Source organism: Hyperolius riggenbachi, chromosome 3 (assembly GCF_040937935.1).
Source record: "Hyperolius riggenbachi isolate aHypRig1 chromosome 3, aHypRig1.pri, whole genome shotgun sequence".
Classification (NCBI taxonomy): domain Eukaryota; kingdom Metazoa; phylum Chordata; class Amphibia; order Anura; family Hyperoliidae; genus Hyperolius; species Hyperolius riggenbachi.
Window position 1 is genome coordinate 172,318,573 of NC_090648.1, and position 18,945 is coordinate 172,337,517.

At 44.1% G+C, this 18,945-nt stretch overlaps 1 protein-coding gene and 1 long non-coding RNA gene across 7 annotated transcripts in view; one reads left to right on the forward strand and one right to left on the reverse strand.

Moving 5' to 3' along the window:
* Positions 1-18,945, reverse strand: part of LOC137563158 (uncharacterized) — a 246,475-nt gene that overhangs the window by 84,281 nt on the left and 143,249 nt on the right. For 2 of the 6 annotated variants that reach the window (XM_068275268.1, XM_068275266.1), the window contains exon 3: positions 1,363-1,557. The exons of 3 other annotated variants lie outside the window; for them this stretch is intronic. The gene's annotated coding sequence lies outside the window, so the exon portion shown is untranslated. Of the gene's footprint in view, positions 1-1,050; positions 1,558-18,945 lie in introns of those variants that run through there. One more of the 6 variants, XR_011030273.1, reaches the window with a different exon arrangement.
* Positions 1-18,945, forward strand: part of LOC137563160 (uncharacterized) — a 119,752-nt gene that overhangs the window by 8,923 nt on the left and 91,884 nt on the right. Inside the window, exon 2 of the long non-coding RNA XR_011030274.1 lies at positions 1,042-1,167. This is a non-coding gene — a long non-coding RNA (uncharacterized lncRNA). The remainder of the gene's footprint in view (positions 1-1,041; positions 1,168-18,945) is intronic.

The following is an 18,945-nucleotide window of genomic DNA, read 5'->3' on the forward strand; positions in this document are numbered from 1 at the left end:
GAACAGGGGAGCAGAGGTAGCACAGGGGGACAAAGAAAGTCACAAGGGGACATATGGAGGCACAGGGGGACAGAAGGAGGCAGAGGTGGCACAGGGAGACTGAAGGAGGCACATGGAGACAGAAGGTGGCACAAGGGGAGACAGGAGGACAAACAGGGGGTCAGACATGGCACAAAGGACTGAAGGAGGCACAAGGAGACAGAAGGAGGCACAAAAGAGACAGAAGGAGGCACAAAGGGGGGAAAAAGGATGTACAAGGCACAGAGGGACACAGTGGCAGCTGCCTGCAACTTACGCTAAGCAGATGCAGCAGAAACAAGTAATAAAACGCCTGTGGGGGTGGGGCTTAGTCAGGGAATGTGGCTTCATCCAGGGGCGTGGCTTCATCCAGCAACATGGCGCCCCCAGGACCAATTTCACTCCAGGAAATGGCCTGTACTGCCTATGTCCAGAGGCTCCCCTGACTGCAGAGCTGACGCTGTACAGACACATCACTGGAGGGCTAACGGAGTGGCACAGGAGTGATGTTATGCAGTGGATGGGGCAAGTGAGCAGACCAATGATCTCAGCTGCTGCTCAGCTGAAGTGATCCACCAAGCAGTGTCAGGGGGCTGCTGTACACACGCTGGATTAGTGTAGAATGTGTACAAGGCTCTAGAGGTGCAAAAGATATGGCTCAGCAAACAGAAAGGTGATTCTGTGTGATAGCTACACTGATCATAAGCAGTAGAATGCTATGCTTTGCTCTACTTACATTTATGTCTATACTGGATATGGCATCACACTATAGCATGGCTCCTTCCAGTTCTATCAGCTGCAAGGGAATTATGATTTTTACACAGAACACAGATTTAATTAATTTGGTGTAAAGGCAGGTAGAATAACTATATGGACAATAAAAAGTTGAGAGACAATTCTTATTGTATGTCATGCCAGACTGGAATTCTACTTTAAACTAAGTCATGGTACACAAAAGTCTATTTTTGATATCACATGTATCCAGTCAAAACAAATAGCAACTGCAATGTTATTTTTATTTAGTACTAGCAGTGGAATCACAAGCCTGGCTTGCCTGTGCCTGAGGGACTGAAGGCATTACAATCACCGAGGACACGTACAACACAGCTGACAGCCCAGATCAATATATTGAGGCACAAGATTGTACTGGTGAGTGGCAGCTTTTTAATAGAAGGCCTGCATTTACATGTTATCCACAATCAACTTTCACTGTCAAAAACTGAAATCAAAATGCAGAGGGGCCAGTAATGATTTTTGTTTCAGTGTTATGGTTGTTTTAAAGCAACGCACTAGTGTCATTTAATCTACAGGCCTTTTTCTTCAAAGCTGCTTCAATATATTTACCTCATGTTTTTCTGATGAAAGTAAACTGTGTGCTTCAATAAAACTCCAGTGACGTGCGCCATCTAATCAATATGGTATTGCTTCAACTTTCTCCTTTAATAAGCTTCTATTGTGAAGTCATGTTTTTTGAAGCCTCTTTCTTAGCAGCTGGTTATTCCTCTCACATCTGCCACACACGCTACTCCTGTTTTTCCTCTGTAAATATTACCATGACTTTGTTGAGTACCAACATCTCTGCTATGCTCGACAAATAAATTACATTTGCCATGGCTAACAACAATTAAAAATAAAGGACAACTCTGTAGAGCATCATTGGATTTGCCATTGAATACAAATAATTTTAGTGTTCAAAATAATACTTATTGAGAACATAAAAGGTCATACAGGAAAATGCAATTGTGCATAGTAGGCTCATTTTACATTACAAGCAGTATATTTTAATGAATCAAATAATGTGGCAGTGAAAGAACAGCTAGTATTAAAGAAACAAACTGTGGATAGGAAACGACCAATTCATCACAAAAAGCGAAAATTGCTCGCCAGAGAGTAAAGCTTATAATGCTAAGGGAAGTCTGTCTCAGTAATATTTAAGGTTAGATCAAGGTTGGTAAATGCATCTACTAAGCCGAGGGCAAAGAAAGGATGTGGTCCCAGTAATGAGGTTAATCATTGAGAACATTGAACATGGGCAGGCCTCCCCTATAGTCCAGCCAGGGTTGCCACACTTTTTCAAAATGGGGTAATGTATCAGACATTCTGGCATTAATGAGCTCATAAATTATCTTCCTGTCAATACACTGGAGAATATTGTCAAAATTCAGAGTAGTTTGCTTTCATCGAGTGGCAATATAGACTTTGACTGAGGCAAGTATGTGTTGAGCCAGATTGTGGGGAGCATATTTCATGCCAGAAGGTTGGATACCTAGAAGAAACATCTTGATATATTTGGTGATTAGCTTGATAAGCACACTAGAGAGGAGGCCTCCAATTCTTGTCCAGATAACTGAAGCTTCTGGGCAATCCCACCAACTTTGGATCATGGAACCTGAGTTGGGGGTAGCCTCTGAAACAATTGAGAGAAACAGATTGGTAAATTTGTGAGCGTCTCTGGGGAACTAAATAGGTTCTATGGAGTAGCCAAAGCAAGAGAATAGAAATAGAATTGAATACATTTTTTTAATATATTCATTTTAGTTTCAATCGTATCCATTGTTAAAATTACAACATATTATACATTGGTATGCAAAGGAATGAGGAAAAGGTTCCCTAATATGGAGAAATTCAAAATTTTTTGGTACAATCACAATCTGAAAGCAGTGGTCACTTGGACCGTGAACAAAGAACAGTATCTGTGTATGTTTTTGTCTTTCAAAAATTATTGGTATACTGAACAAAAGAATAAAGTGGTGCTGGCCACTCAAGGTACTAAGTAGAAATATGCAGCTAGCCTTTATTATATACCAAAAAAACTTGATTCCTCTTAATGTACAATAAAAACATTTCATATTACAAGAATGGATATATCAGGGTTCTACCTCCGGCACCAGCATGCAAACCAGACTGATCACTCAATAAACATGCATACACGGCCGTATCTGCCTATAATCATGTGCACTAAGTACCAAGGAGGCAAACGATGGCTCCAACCGCAATAACATAAACCCAGAAACCCCAAGTCTCTGTGTTGATGCTTGCACAATAAACTGGAGAACTGCAGAAGCCTTTCAACTCAGTCCCAGCAGCCTAGAAGCTCATGCATCATCGTACAGACACAATGCATCAGTGGTAGACAGGAGTTGCCTTCAATATGAGGTGGGATTCAAATGCAACATGAAGATAAACAACTTCAGGATTGATCGTAGTGGGTATGCTTAGTAGATAATATTTCACCACTGCCCGGCTGGCATTCTGGGCATTCCAGATATTTTCCATAGCGGATTTTGCCTCCCGTGGGTGTTCTCATACCTGAGTGCTGTCCCTCCAAGTAGAAGTGAGCCGCTATGTGTTTCTGGTATGCCACTGGTTTCGCCACGATCTACCCACACGTCAGTTTGAACACCCAATGGGGATCAGCAGGGATACGGAGGTCTGACTCACCATTCCGTCCCAGCTCCACCCATCTACACATTTTGCCCAATCAGGGCTTCATCAGGGTGTAGCTTAGTGCTTAGGGAAGTTCGCATTTATGCTGTTACCAACCAATAATGTTGACTTACAAGCAGAATATGTAGTATGTAGTATGTGGTAGCGCACCCAGGCTATGCATATGCATAGGTTAGGATTTAGCTAGTGTTAGGTCCTCTCCCATAGGGGGATGACTTCTCCGCAGTGGGAGGGACAAGTACTTAACAAGTTGCATGCAAGCTGTTACAGGAAACCAACATCCTCCAGTGGTAGACAGGTTATGTGTATGCGAGGTGTGTATTTTATCCCACAAGTGGGGCTTGCACTCTCTTGCAGGTAGGCACTTATCTGTTTTTAAGTAGTGCTGTTCATTTCTTTGCTATGTACTAATTTAATTCATTTTTGGTCAGCTGCTCCCACATAGCAGCCTTGCTTTTGATGTATATGCAGAGCTTCTGTATGGGTTCAAGGTGCGTTTGCAGTTTCTGGGGGGGGGCTCAGCGCACCTCTGATGGTAGGTCATTCAGAGGCGGCCTGGTGATGCGCTGATCCACCTTTTGCGCAATTTTCAATTTTTGATGTTTCTTGGTAGCGCACCCAGGCTATGCATATGCATTGCTTAGGATTTAGTCAGTGTTAGGTCCCCTCCCATAGGGGGATGACTTCTCCGCAGTGGGAGGAACAAGTACTTAACAAGTTGCATGCAAGCTGTTACAGGAAACCAACATCCTCCAGTGGTAGACAGGTTATGTGTGTGCTAGGTGTGTATTTTATCCCAAAAGTGGGGCTTGCACTCTCTTGCAGGTAGGCACTTATCTGTTTTTAAGTAGCGCTGTTCATTTCTTTGCTATGTACTAATTTAATTCATTTTTGGTCAGCTGCTCCCACATAGCAGCCTTGCTTTTGGTGTATATGCAGAGCTTCTGTATGGGTTCAAGGTGCGTTTGCAGTTTCTGGGGGGGGCTCAGCGCACCTTTTGTAGGCCATTCGGAGGCAGCCTGGTGATGCGCTGATCCACCTTTTGCGCAATTTACAAGCAGAATAAGAAGGGGAGTATGGCAGCGCCATCTTGCTTACTGGCAGATGTTGCACATCCTTTACTAGTGTTAATTTTAATTAGTTTTTCTCATACAGCCATATTGCTTTTCTTCAACTTATATGTCCCAGATGCTGTCCTCACCATAGTTTCCTACATTAATCCCCTGGTAGTACACAGCATAACATTATCATGTTCCTTGTTTTTTTCTATCTCTCATTTTCAAAAATGATTGGCCTCAAAAGTTTTAATATTCCCCAAATTTGCTCTGTCTGAATAAAGCCTAGAAGAAAACTAAAGAAGTATAAGGTTTAAATTAAAATGTATATTCTAATCCAATGGTAAGTCACATGAATCACCTTCAAAGCAAGGTCTCAGTACTAAAGTGGACACAAACAAAAAACTGATCATAAAATACTGATTTTGTATGAACATTCACTTAACTAATTGTTGTCTGAAGCCTCTCCCATTGCAACCGCAAACAAAATTACAGAAACACTGCATGTGTTTGCATTATGTGATTTTCCTGCATAAGCTTTTCGCAATTGTGTTTTTCATACATTTGCATTTTTAAAGATGATGGTAGCCAGAAATTAATGCAGCAACTCACTCCTCCAAAATCTGAAACAATGGTGGAGCAGCAGCTACAGTAGGTAATATTGGCCTCAATTCACGGAGCATTATCAAACGTTTATCAAACGTTTGATAATTTACCTCATGGGTAAAATCTCATTTTAAATTCACTAAGGTGTTATATATTTATCGAATGTTTTACCGGTAAAACCTTTAACAAATATATAACACCTTAGTGAATTCAAAATGAGATTTTACCCATGAGGTAAATTATCAAACGTTTGATAAAGTGTTTGATAAACGTTTGATAATGCTCCATGAATTGAGGCCATTGTCGCATTTTCTATTTATAAAGCTGTGGGTGCAATAGGTGCCAATAGGGTGGTCAAAGATTTTTTTAAGTTTGGCTCCTCTTTAACCACTTTGTCACTATGATGTATTAGACCATGGGCCAGCAAATGACATGGTAAGGGAAAACATTCTTAGCAGGTGTTGTATGTTGGACAGACTTGTGTACATAGAACACTGAGCCCTAGTGGAAAAACTGAAAATTTAACATTTTCTCCTATCAAGCCCAAAGTGCTTGAGAGCTGTAGCCACTAAGGATGCACTCAGAAGGCCATCTTGGAGCATTAGCAGTCTTATCCAAGGTTTCCTTACTGAATAGGTACTGGATCCAGGCAGGATTAGAACTCTGGAGTTGTATGACAAAAGTACATGATCTAGTCACTGTAATTGGGCTTGTCTTTGTGTTAAGCTAACGCTAGGAAACAGTGAGCCCATTGCACAACCCAATATCATCTCAATGACTGCTTAGCAATGCAGGTATTGGCAGCCAATAGAAGCTCGGTCCGACAGCATTAAGTTTCTAATGAAGACATGAAACAACAGAAGAATGGGAAACCTTTCACCATGGGAATAAACACAGAAGAGATTAGAAGATAACATTGTGACTAGCCATAAGCCTACTGATCACAACTGGATCAGCTGTGCAGGACAGAAACACCTGTTCCAACATGAGTGCCTCCTGATTGAATGGTTTTGAACTAGTCTGGGTGATATGTCAGCACAAGGTTTAAGTTGACCGATAACTATACAATCTTGAATGTACAATATTATCATTTTGTGTAGTTTACCAGGTTACTAAAACAACCACTTCAGAGTATTCTCAATCTGTTGGTCCTTATACTATGTTGATATGTTAAGGTAGCCATACATCTAGTGATGATGAGCAGATTTGACCAAGAGACAAATCTCTCTCTTAACTACTTCCCGACCGCCGTATATACAATTGGCGGCCGGGAAGTGGACCCCGCAAGGACCGCCGTATTGACAAATGGCGGTGGTCCTTGTAGGGGCATGGGCGGAGCGATCACGTCATCAGTGACGCGATCCTCCGCCGGGAGTCGGAAGCCCGGCATTTTGCCTCTGCTCGCCGGCCACTTAGCAGAGCCGGCGAGCGGAGGAATCCGTAAAAGCAACCAATCAGGATGTATAAGGCACTTTGTTAGGTAAACAAAGTGCCTTATACGTGCTTCCTCCTCGCCTCGTGGTCTCATTGTTGCAGAGACCACTAGCGAGGAGGAACCACTTCGTAAGTAACTCAGCACACTGTTGTTTTTGCCCTCAGCCTCCCTGATCACCCACCCCAGGCCTCATACCCCCCCTGATCACCCCAGCAGACCCCTGCCTAGCACCCTTGCACCCCTGCAACCCCCCCCCCCCCACCTGCAACTAACTAGCGACGCTGCCCCTTAGTTTAGGTCCCTAACTGCCTCCTAGTCACCCCTGATTCCCCCCCTACCTTTAGATCACCCCCAGACCCCATCCCAGACTACCCCCCTGTATACTGTATACATCTGTATACAGATACCTTACCCCCTGATCCCCCTCTGATCCCCCTCTGATCACCTGTCTATCACCTGTCCATCACCCCTCAGCACCCCCACCCATGAGAGCAGACCCTAACTGCCCCGCGGGGGTAACCGATCACCTGCCCAGGCCCTCGATTGCCCTCATACCCCCCTCCTGATTACATCCCCTGCTCTTTGTTTACATCTGTCCTCCCCAGCGATCACTAACTGATCTGCGATCAGTAACCCCCTGTGTCTGTCTCTCATCAGATCAGCACTCAGTCTGCCCCGTGCGGGCTCCTGATCAACCCCCCACCCCCTCAAATCGCCCTCAGACCCCCCCCCTAATCACTGTCCAAGTGCATTGTATTTGACTGTGCTGCGCTTGTATTCGATTGTGCTGCGCTTGTATTCGATTGTGCTGCAATTGTATTTGATTGTCCCGTGATCTGCTTCGATTGTCCCGTGATTGTTTGATTGCCTCTGAGACCCCACTTCCCACCAACCCCCACCCCACCCCACCACCACCCCCACCCCCCATCACCTTCCGAGTGCATCAGATTTGATTGTGCTGCGATTGTATTTGATTGTCCCGTGATCGGCTTCGATTGTCCCGTGATCGGCTTCGATTGTCCCGTGATTGTTTGATTGCCTCTGAGACCCCACTTCCCACCAACCCCCACCCCACCACCACCCCCACCCCCCATCACCTTCCGAGTGCATCAGATTTGATTGTGCTGCGCTTGTATTCGATTGTGCTGCGATTGTATTTGATTGTCCCGTGATCGGCTTCGATTGTCCCGTGATTGTTTGATTGCCTCTGAGACCCCACTTCCCGCCACACCCAACCCCACCCTCCCCCCCACTACACCCAACCCTCCCCTCCCCCCCACCACACCCAACCCTACCTTCCCCCCTACCACACCCAACCCTACTTTCCCCCCCACCACACCCAACCCTCCCCCCCCCACCACACCAACCCTACCCTCCCCCCCACCACACCCAACCACCACCTTCCGAGTGCATCAGATTTGCTTGTGCTGTGATTGGAGTCGATTGTGCTGTAATTGTATTTGATTGTCCCGTGATTGTTTGATTGCCTCTGAGACCCCACTTCCCACCAACCCCAATACCTCTCAAATACTCCCTTTTTGCTAGGTAGGTGCTCTTTTTTTCTGGGTAGTCTCGGAGGAAAACCCCATAAATTTAGCAATCCACAATGGCAAGAAGGGGGCTTTCCGATGACGAGGTATACAGGTACATGGACCAGTCGGATGAGTTCTTTTGGGAAGAATCATCCGTCGAATCTTCCGGGTCCGAATTTCAACCTGTAGAAAGCAGTGGTTCCCTGACCGATAGTGATGACGAGGCTATGGTCCCGGCTAGAGCCAGGCGTACCAGACCCCAAGTCGTTAGACCGCAGGTGGCGCAGGATCCGCCTCAAGGGCAGCAGGGTGGTGCTAGCGCTGTTGATAGTTTTCTTGGTGAGGCAGGCACCAGCAGCGTAGCATCTCCTGGACTTGGTACCAGTACTTCTGTAGACCCTGGCGAAGTGATGAGCGTCAGCATGGAAGTTGAAACTGGTACGGTGGCAAGTGCAGTAGTACCCCCGTCGCAGCCACCAAGAAGAAGACGGGCCCGTAGTACCCATAGACTCCCAGAGGTGCTGGCACAACCAGATTGGCAATCCCCTGATTCCGCCGCACCCGTAGTGCCCCCTTTCACTGCCCAGTCTGGAGTCCAGGTGGCGACAGCTCATCTAGGAACGGCCCTAGACTTTTTGCAGCAGTTCATCACCCAGGTTCTCTTGGACTTAATTGTGGTTGAGACCAACCGTAAAGCCACACAATTCATCACCGAGCACCCGGAGAGCATGTATGCCCAGCCTTTCGGGTGGAAACCAGTCCAAGTTTCCGACATTAAAATCTTTTTGGCCCTTATCCTTCACTTGGGACTAATGAAACAGAATGTATTGCGGGCGTATTGGTCTACGAACCCAGTACATCATGTTCCCTTGTACCCTGCTGCCATGTCCAGGACACGATTTGAGTCCATCCTGCGCTTCCTGCACTTCAACGACGACGAAACCTGTCATGAAAGGGGAGACCCTGCTTATGACCGGCTCCACAAAATTCGGCCCCTCATAGACCACCTGTCCTCAACATTTGCAGATGCTTATATCCCTGAACAGAACATCTGCGTAGACGAGTCCCTCTTACGCTTTACCGGGCGCCTTGGCATCAAACAGTACATCCCAAGCAAGCGCGCCCGGTATGGGGTGAAACTGTATAAGCTCTGTGAAAGGGCCACAGGCTATACATGTCGTTTTAGGGTCTATGAGGGAAAAGACTCAAAATTGGAGCCGGTCGGATGCCCTGACTACCTGGGGAGCAGTGGAAAGGTTGTGTGGGACTTGGTGTCACCCTTGTTCCGGAAGGGGTACCATCTTTTTGTGGACAATTATTACACAAGTGTGGCCCTCTTTCAGCACTTAAAGTTAGAAGGAATCCGATGCTGTGGCACTGCGCGGCCTAGTCGCCAGGGCTTCCCCCAACGGCTCATTACCACCAGACTTGAACGGGGGCAGAGGGCCGCCTTGCGTACTGAAGACCTGCTCGCGGTGAAATGGAGGGACAAGAGGGATGTTTACTTTCTGTCCACCATTTACACAGACACGACAGTCCAAATTCAACGGGCAACTAAGGTCATTGTAAAGCCCCTTGTCGTCCACAAATATAATGTCAACATGGGAGGGGTGGACTTCAATGACCAGAGGTTAGCGCCCTATTTAATTACCCGGAAAACAAGACGCTGGTATAAGAAAGTGTCTTTTTATCTGATTCAATTGGCAGTTTACAACAGCTTTGTTCTCTACAGTAAGGCTGGGAGAACTGGATCTTTCCTCCAATTTCAGGAACAGATCATTCTGGACATCCTGTATCCAGGAGGTGCCAGCCCCCCCCCCCCCCCCAGATGCAACTAGCCGACTGCATGGTAGGCATTACGCCTATCAGATTCCGTGTGCCCCAGGTCAACGCATCCGAAGAAAACGTTGTCGTGTCTGCAGCAGGACTGGAAGAAGGAATGACACCAATTTTTATTGTCCCCGCTGTCCTGACCAGCCTGGCCTATGCGTAGGGCCGTGTTTTGAGAGGTACCACGAGCAGGTACACTATTAGAACCTAGGGAACTCCAGACACAGGAGTAGGCACACACTCATTGGTCTTTTGCACATTGTCGCAGGGAGAGGAGAGGTAAGCTTGAAAACCAAACGGGTAAGCATAAAAGTCGGAAGAAGGATCGGTTTCCATGCTTGATATTGCTGATCTGTCCTGGGTTGGCGATATAAGACGGCATGTTTGAATTTCCCTTGAGTGTGGACACCCCCGGTTTATATGTGATTTGGGCCTATGATGATGCTTTAATGCCACACAGAGTCATCTCTATTGGCAGGCATATTGCTGTATCCTACAGGCATAATGCTGTATACTAAAGTTCTGAGGCCCAGTCACATAAGTAGGTGGCTCACCCTGAGTGCAGGGTGGCACGGGGTGTCTCTCTCCTGAGGTTATCACTGCCATTGATGTGGAGGAAGATCTGCCATTGATGTGGAGCAAGGTATGTTTGCCGTTCATTTTTCCTTTCAGCCCAGAGTGCATTACTTGTATACCCAATATAAGGAGTATAGCAGAAACTCCTAATACTGGCCATACATGTAATGATTGCAGAGACCCTAAAATGCCAGGACAGACTCCACAAATGACCCCATTTTGGAAAGAGGACACCCTAAAGTATTAAGTGAGGTGCACGGTGAGTTCATAAAAGATTTTAGTTTTTGTCACAAGTTAGCAGAATTTTTTTTTTATTTTTTTTTTTAACAAAGTGTCATTTTCCGTTTACTTGTGACAAAAAAATTTTTTTTCAATGACCTCACCATTACCCTCATGGAATACCTTGTTGTGTATTCTTTCCAAAATGGGGTCATTTGTGGGGTTTGTTAACTGTCCTGGCAAGTGGGCGGGGTGCTAAATTGTGAGCACCCCTGTAAAGCCTAAAGGTACTCATTGGACTCTGGGCCCCTTAGCGCAGTTAGGGTGCAAAAAAGTGCCACACATGTGGTACCGCCGTACTCGGGAGAAGTAGTATAATGTGTTTTGGGGTGTATTTTTACACATAACCATGCTGGGTGGGAGAAATACCTCTGTAAATGACAATCTTTTGATTTTTTTACACACAATTGTCCATTTACAGAGTTATTTCTCCCACCCAGCATGGGTATGTGTAAAAATACACCCCAAAACACATTGTACTACTTCTCCCGAGTACGGCGATACCACATGTGTGGCAATTTTTTGCACCCTAACTGCGCTAAAGGGCCCAAAGTCCAATGAGTACCTTTAGGATTTCACAGGTCATTTTGCGGAATTTGATTTCCAGACTACTCCTCACGGTTTAGGGCCCCTAAAATGCCAGGACAGTATAGGAACCCCACAAATGACCCCATTTTAGAAAGAAGACACCCCAAGGTATTCCGTTAGGAGTATGGTGAGTTCATAGAAGATTTTATTTTTTGTCACAAGTTAGTGGAAAATGACACTTTGTGAAAAAAACAATAAAAATCAATTTTCCGCTAACTTTTGACAAAAAATAAAATCTTCTATGAACTCACCATACTCCTAACGGAATACCTTGGGGTGTCTTCTTTCTAAAATGGGGTCATTTGTGGGGTTCCTATACTGCCCTGGCATTTTAGGGGCCCTAAACCGTGAGGAGTAGTCTGGAAATCAAATTCCGCAAAATGACCTGTGAAATCCTAAAGGTACTCATTGGACTTTGGGCCCCTTAGCACAGTTAGGGTGCAAAAAAGTGCCACACATGTGGTATCGCCGTACTCGGGAGAAGTAGTATAATGTGTTTTGGGGTGTATTTTTACACATACCCATGCTGGGTGGGAGAAATAACTCTGTAAATGGACAATTGTGTGTAAAAAAAATTAAAAAATTGTCATTTACAGAGATATTTCTCCCACCCAGCATGGGTATGTGTAAAAACACACCCCAAAACACATTATACTACTTCTCCTGAGTAGGGCAATACCACATGTGTGGCACTTTTTTGCAGCCTAACTGCGCTAAGGGGTCCAAAGTCCAATGAGCACCTTTAGGCTTTACAGGGGTGCTTACAATTTAGCACCCCTCAAAATGTCAGGACAGTAAACACACCCCACAAATGACCCCATTTTGGAAAGTAGACCTTTCAAGGTATTCAGAGAGGGGCATGGTGAGTCCGTGGCAGATTTCATTTTTTTTTTGTCGCAAGTTAGAAGAAATGGAAACTTTTTTTTTTTTTTTTGTCACAAAGTGTCATTTTCCGCTTACTTGTGACAAAAAATAATATCTTCTATGAACTCACTATGCCTCTCAGTGAATACTTTGGGATGTCTTCTTTCCAAAATGGGGTCATTTGGGGGGTATTTATACTATCCTGGAATTCTAGCCCCTCATGAAACATGACAGGGGGTCAGAAAAGTCATAGATGCTTGAAAATGGGAAAATTCACTTTTTGCACCATAGTTTGTAAACGCTATAACTTTTACCCAAACCAATAAATATACACTGAATGGGGTTTTTTTTATCCAAAACATGTTTGTCCACATTTTTCGCGCTGCATGTATACAGAAATTTTACTTTATTTGAAAAATGTCAGCACAGAAAGTTAAAAAAATCATTTTTTTGCCAAAATTCATGTCTTTTTTGATGAATATAATAAAAAGTAAAAATCGCAGGAGCAATCAAATAGCACCAAAAGAAAGCTTTATTAGTGAAAAGAAAAGGAGCCAAAATTCATTTAGGTGGTAGGTTGTATGAGCGAGCAATAAACCGTGAAAGCTGCAGTGGTCTGAATGGAAAAAAAGTGGCCGGTCCTTAAGGGGTAGAAAGCCCTAGGTCCTCAAGTGGTTAATCGAACCTGATTAAAGAGAGATCTGTTAGCACCCCATACACCACAGGCCAATTCCCGATCGATTTCAGCATGAAATCAATTCGGAATCGGCCTTGTGATTCCGCATCTGCAGCCTCGCCGCCCCAACAATGCCCCCCTAATGTCAAATGTCCCCATTGTGTCCAGTGCAAGTGATATGTTACCTGTCCACGGCCTCTGCTTGTCCTCTGCTGATTGGCAGGATTCTCCATACACACGTCTGACGTCACACACACGCGCTCTTACTAGGCAACCACGTGGGATGCACGTGTATGCAGAATGGAGGAATCCCGGAAGCATTGGAGGACAAGCGGAGGCCGCAGACAGGTAATGTATGACTTGCACTGGGCACCGGGGGGAACATTTAACATTAGGGAGGGGGATTTCGTCCCATTTGTCGATTGTCCTGAAATTGCACGCCGTTACCACCACCCGATCAAGCAAGTCAGCCCAACATATTGCAGCATGTGCAATTGACTATGCAACCAATTTTGGGACCGAAATTGGTCTCATTGCCGGTCGGGCAATCACTTGGCGGCACCGATTTTTAACCGATTCGATTATAATAATCTAATCAGTTGCTCGATCGGCCACCAAGTCACCTCATGTATGGCTAGCTTTAAGATTGTACAATCAAGATTGTATGTTTACCCTGAAATGTAAAATACTTACCCCATATAAACTGTAAAGGTGGCCACACACCATACAATTTTTTAAATATCTGTTCAATTTAAGAATTGCAATCAATTTTTCTGACTGATTGCAACATTTCAAAAAATATGACCAATGTACCACACACCTATGTTCAATTCTTCCCCAATTATGATAAAAAATGATTGGAAACTCTGAGAAAACTGCTAAGGTGTGTATATTAATAATTTGACAATCTGACACACACCATACAATCTTTAGAGAAATTGAACAAAAATATCTGGCAGTCCGGATAGATAAAAATCGAAAAAAACGGGAAATCTGATCGGATTTTTCAGTCGAATGAAAAAAAAGCTTTCGATTTTTTCGGGAGGTCCGATCGTTTTTATCGAATTGCCGTAAAATTGGATCATTTTATTGTATCGTGTGTGGCCACCTTAAGTCTGATTTATCAAAACAGAACTCCTAAATAGGCCAGACACACATTGATTTTACCATTTGACTCTCGACAGATTCCATCACTGTGATCAAATCTGTTGGGAATCAACGCCACAAAAATTTCGAATAAATTATGGCCTAAATCAATCGAAAATATTAATTGGACCAGATGGAAGTTTTTGGTTGATAGGGGGCGGGGCAGGAGCTGTGGTCAATAAGCCACCCATAGTGTTACACTATTGTAAATCATTCTGCAGTGTATAGAGGTATTACATTTCGATGAGAGAGGAATCGATCACTTAGGACCATTAGGCCAACATTTGTATGTGTGGCTACCGTTACTAGATATTTAAGACAACCGCTCCACTTTTTCTTCAGTTTTCTAGTCTGCTGTTGTCTTTGGTAAGCCCATTCGGTCCACAGTCCATCACACCCTTGCAGGGCCGGTTTAAGTAACAATGGGGCCCTAGGGCAAGATTAGCCTGGGGGCCCCCCAACAGACACCACCCTGACCAAAAAGCGTCATCAGAGGCCCTTTGTTGCAGCCAAATTTCCCTCCTGGGCCCCTGAGCTGGCTGCTGACCCTCCCCCAATCATCCCCCAGCTTAACAGACTCTGCAGTGTCCCTGGGGAGCAACAGTTTAGATGGGGAGGGACAACTTGGGGGCCCCTACAGGCTCTGGGGCCCTGGGGTAACTGCCTATTTTTTCCTATGGTAGCTCTGGCCCTGCACCCTTGTACAATATAAACTTCTGTGGAAATAACTAGTTAAATGGGGTAAAAACTCTCAGAGGCTTAATGACCAACTACTGTTTAATGTATAGAAGCAGTCTTTATATTTTAACACATGAAAGAAGTGAAACGGTAGAAATGAGAACTCAGAGTAGCTTAAGGAGCCTTGATTATCCTCTAATAGGATATAGAGCAGTAGAGGTGACTTATTAGTGACTGCGTTATGCAGCAAGGTTATGTTTAGAAAAGACACTGCCCCAGGCCGCTGATGAAGGTGCTTTTAATTAACAGCTTTGCATTTCACATGCTCTTACGTCTCCATGCATGGTCACTGTGATAATCTAGTAGAAATAACACAAGTGGATTTTTTTTTTTTTTATAATAGAACTCATTTACCAAATGGAAAAGTTTTATAGATCACATCTACATATTTTAATGTAGTCAGGCATCTCAAATGTAGAGCATTTATGAAGCTCACAATGTAATAATCAATATCTACCTGATTTTAGTTCACAGTTTTTATGGCCTTTTAATTTTGCTTTCTATTGGATTCTATGCTTTGCTATAATTCTTCTTTAAGGCATGTCTAAAATGTACAAGTGCTCTCAGCAATCACATAAACCATTCACATACACTTACGTAGTTACATTATACTGTATGTCAACGGTCTACTATGCTAATATTTGAGTATATACAACACAGTTTATTTATTTTTTTAAAGTGGCAATGTGCCAGTCTGCAAGCACAGGGTGGTGACCCGATCCGCCAGCAGTGCACCCAAGGCTTCCACGATGCAACCTTCCAATTCGAGGCACTCTCCTCTACCCTATGCAGTTTGCTCACCAACACAGTCATGCTGCCTAGCCACAGGATTTACACTTATTAGCACTGTGCTGCTCATATCACCAAGCAGCTAATGGTGAACAATTTGAGAAGCATTGTCTGGCAATGCATATGCCACCTGCAAGCCCTAGCTGCTCTCTTTGATCAGAACGCTGATTGGCTGGGCTCTACAGCGTAGTGCATATTACTAAATAGGAGAGAGTCGAATGCGCCTCTACCTAATCTCTCTTCACTGCTGCACTCTGGGCTGGTGCCTCTCTCACATCTGTCTCTGCCCAGTATTGCATAAACATGCGATCTAAATTCATATTCAGGGCTTTGCAGACCAGAAGTGACCACATGCTTTCCCAAACACACTTTTATTCCCATTTTATATTACAACTGAAGTTTGTTCATTGTTATCAGCATGAGTTCTACTTTACACAAGCTTTCTTTCAGGGCCGGATTTGTACTTTCCAGTGCCCTAGGCCTGCTGTCACCTACCGCCCCCCCCCCCCTTCCGACTGCCACCAAAAAACATTCTGTCCAACACTCTGACTAGCAATCATTGGTTTGAATGGGCTTATTTCAGTTATGCTGCTCTGCCTCCCAATCAGCCAAGAATCAGTGGATGCTCTGTCCGCTCAATAATTCTTGCAATTTGTGCTCCTGCCCAAATGTGCACAGCAGTGGATAGTGTTCTATCTGCTTTGTAATGTAAATATGTAAATCCCTGATATTTCTCACATCACACCAGGAATTGTGAGAGAGATGCTGGGATTGAGGAACTCTGGAACTCAGCTATTAGTGCAGAGCAGGGCGCTGGCTGGCTGCACCGCAGGACCAGAAGAGATGATTTACTTTGACATATGACCTTTTCTCTCTTCTTATCTTATCAGATTTTATCACCCTAGGCCATGGCTTTTGTGGCCTTCCCAGAAATCTGGCCCTGCTTTCTTTAGGATCCTTTAAGACTGCATCTCCAGCAATCTCCAGGTATCTGCAGTAGGATATCACATGTGATCCATTACACATGGATTGAATCATTAAAGAGTACCTTGGGTTAATTGAACATATCTTCTGAACAGTAATAATCCTTTTTAACTTTTAATATTTGTGTAAAATAATCTCTTGGCAGAAGCTGTGTCCTCACTATTTGATTCTGACTATCATTTGGATGGCTCAGACACCACCGCCATCTAGTGAATGGCTTGTAGGCATCTACAAGTAGCCTGCGGTATGTCATGAAAAATCACTCCCTATAATGGTCATGGGATCAGATTGGTGCAACTAGGTTGGAGGAGGAGGAGAAGGGGAGGTCACTTCTTCCATAAACACCTGTGAGCTTGGATGAGCAACTTTTGAGCAATGGAGTGTGGCTGCAGAAAGTTTGATAGGAATTCATGCAGAAAAAGTGAGAATTTGGGGGTAAAACTGAACCCTTCAACTTTTACCTTAATAGCCAGGAAAAATGATTGACCTGGGTATAAGCTGAGGGTAGGAAGGTGGTAGTCTGAGGGTTGCTTGGGTAGTTCAAAGTTGTAAACGGTGATCCTTCATTGTCATTGTTCTTAGATTATCATTTGTGGACAGTAGAGGAAATGACAGCAGCAACCTCTTCAAAAGACTATTTAAATCCAGATATACATAGATACAAAGTAAGGATCAGGATGTCCAAGCAGGTGGGTGGCAGGGACAGGTGTAGCCGAACTACTAACAGCTGTTTCACACTGCTATTCACACTTGGTCACAGCTGTGCGGTCCCAGGCAAGAATAGCAACGCAAAACAGGTGCCTGGTTGTCCTGATCTTTACTTTGTACCTAAGTATATTTGCATGTATCAGGCATTAAACATTTTTTTCAAGAGTTTGACGGTGTCATTTCCTCTTCTGTCCACAAACAGGTTTTTGACACAATCACGATATACTTTTAGATTAAGTCCGCTTCTGAGTGTCCCCCGGCATATGCAGGGCATGTCCGCTTCCCCCGAGTGCCCCCCTCCTCCCTATGCAGCCAGAATTGGGGTGTGGTCAGTATTACAGTGCACAGTGTGGTGTCTTCTATTTCGTTTCAAATGTCTAATGGGTTAGCATATGCAAATCAAGAATGAGTTACAAGTGATGTAATTACCCACAAGGCTGTGCATCAGTACGCCGAATTTTAATTAGGCCTACTCTGTGGAAGGGATGTCACCTTTTCAGCTGGATTTCCATTGGCTGCAGGACTTTTTCCCCTCTGAGAACTGGTTTTTTTCTGACGAACCTGCTATCAGCCTAACACTGGTGGAGAGTTAATTTCCACCTTAAATTACCTCTTAAAAGATTTCACTAGGGGACTGAATTTACACACAGGCAAGCTGATAGCATCTCCAGCCTTAGCCTGTAACAATGTGACAAACAGAACATGGCTGCCCTCATTGTATCACAGGAATAAATAATCATAAACTTTTGAAGCTGTTTGCAGCTAGATTTGCTGTGTAATCTAAACTTTAGATAAGATATGTAGACAAGTTACTTGTTATAGTTAGTTTTTCATTTCGGATCCGCTTTAAATGGGGGAGGAAACCGTTTGTTAATGATTACCACTATTCAAAGTTCATATAGAAATAATAGTTACCAGCAAAGCACCAATGAAGACCCAATGCAGAGCCCACTCTGGTCTAGGGACCCTGGTAGGGTCAAAACCTCTACATTTCCAATTGCTAGTGCTACACAACTGCCGAGAGAACTTTAGTAAGTTAGCCCCTATGTATTCTAGATCTTAGGGTCTCATCGGGTGGTACGCATACAGCGTGTGGTACTTCTGAAGCTTCTGGGGGTACAAAGGCTTCATATACTTAACTAAGTGTAACAAAATTTAGAGCTTTAGAAAAATGATAAATACTATATAAACAGCAGCACCAAATTAGTATTTTAGCTGAATAAAAGCAATAGTAATACTAATACTAATTTTTATGTACTATGAATATATAGATCTTCATCATGGGCTACTTGATACATTCTTCATCAAGCCTGGGGAGGTACTTGGTCTGCAGAGGCTTTCAAAAGGGGTATGTACCAATAAAATGGTGAGAAACACTATTCTAGAAACTCTTAGGCAGGTGGCAACACTAAATCATCTGAGGACCATTTTCTCCGACTGATGAAAGTTGCTCTCTTGAAAGGCATGCAATATTCATTGTAGGTGTTGCTGGAGATTGCAATCAGAATAAGTAACACCAAGTTGTTCTTTCTTTTCTATTCTACATTCACCAACAACTCTGAGCCAATATTGTTATGTTAATCATGCAACACAACAGATAACTGGATAACATTTTCTGACATGCCGAGCGATCTTGATGGATGGAATGGGAATGATTTGACATTATTTTTCTCA